Consider the following 948-nt stretch of genomic DNA (forward strand, 5'->3'; position numbering starts at 1 on the left):
AGAAGAATTAGACCACGTTCACTTGTTATGTACATGCCGAAAGATTCTGTAATAGTAGAACGTACTAAATCACCTTGAACGAGCTCGAACGTTCCATTGTTTTCGTCACTATCTCTTTCTATTAAACTAGCTTTGTATCTTTAAAGGAGAAAGACTGACCTTATACACAGGACGAAGGACAAAGTATATGTAGAAAAAGAAAGCCGGGATGTTTCGTCTGTCGGTAGGTAGGATTCTTGGAAACCTGAAAAACAAAAGATGAATTGTAGAAAAGTTTTATTGTGTGTATTATATATATATACACATATATGAGACGGGTATCCCAAGCGTCGGTGTGTGTGTGTGTGTGGATGGGTGTATAAAAATCAAATATAATAGAAAATACGATTAATGATGACTAATTAATGATAAATTATTATTAAAAGAATCATTAAAAAGTAAGACAAATATCGATATCGTGGAAAAAAAAACAGAAAATTAAAAAATAAAAGTATGACACAATAGCTTCCAAGACGCAGATTATATTTTCGCGAATATCTTTTAAACGCGAAAATACCCCGACTTGCGAACATTCACGCGTGGAAATCGCGTTTTTGCCAATCGATTGATATATAGGAAGACACTGTACATAAGAAAAATATATTAATTACCTGAAATTAATGAGGACGATACAGCTTCCGTGTGTACCTGTCGATCACCGAACACAAAATGGCGTATAAATATCAACAAGACGATTACAATTAATAAGCAATTTCTCGATCTAATAAACAAAAACATAAAATTTTTATAAACACAATATAAAATTATACGAATCGTCGGAGTATATCACAAATATTTTATAATCACATAAGTGGAAGAGAAAAGTAAAATCTATAGAGAAATAATGCCAAAAAATACAAAAAAAGAAAAGACGTGATATGTAGTTACCACTTTTATTTTCATTAATGT

At 31.3% G+C, this 948-nt stretch overlaps 1 long non-coding RNA gene across 1 annotated transcript in view; it reads right to left on the reverse strand.

Moving 5' to 3' along the window:
* LOC122635130 overlaps positions 1 to 710 on the reverse strand; it is a 9214-nt gene extending 8504 nt beyond the window's left edge. Inside the window, exons 1-2 of the long non-coding RNA XR_006328568.1 lie at positions 651 to 710; positions 160 to 244 (exon numbers count right to left, since the gene is read on the reverse strand). This is a non-coding gene — a long non-coding RNA (uncharacterized LOC122635130). The remainder of the gene's footprint in view (positions 1 to 159; positions 245 to 650) is intronic.
* Positions 711 to 948: the final 238 nt, after the last annotated feature.

This window comes from Vespula pensylvanica, chromosome 17 (assembly GCF_014466175.1).
Source record: "Vespula pensylvanica isolate Volc-1 chromosome 17, ASM1446617v1, whole genome shotgun sequence".
NCBI classification, from domain to species: Eukaryota; Metazoa; Arthropoda; class Insecta; order Hymenoptera; family Vespidae; genus Vespula; species Vespula pensylvanica.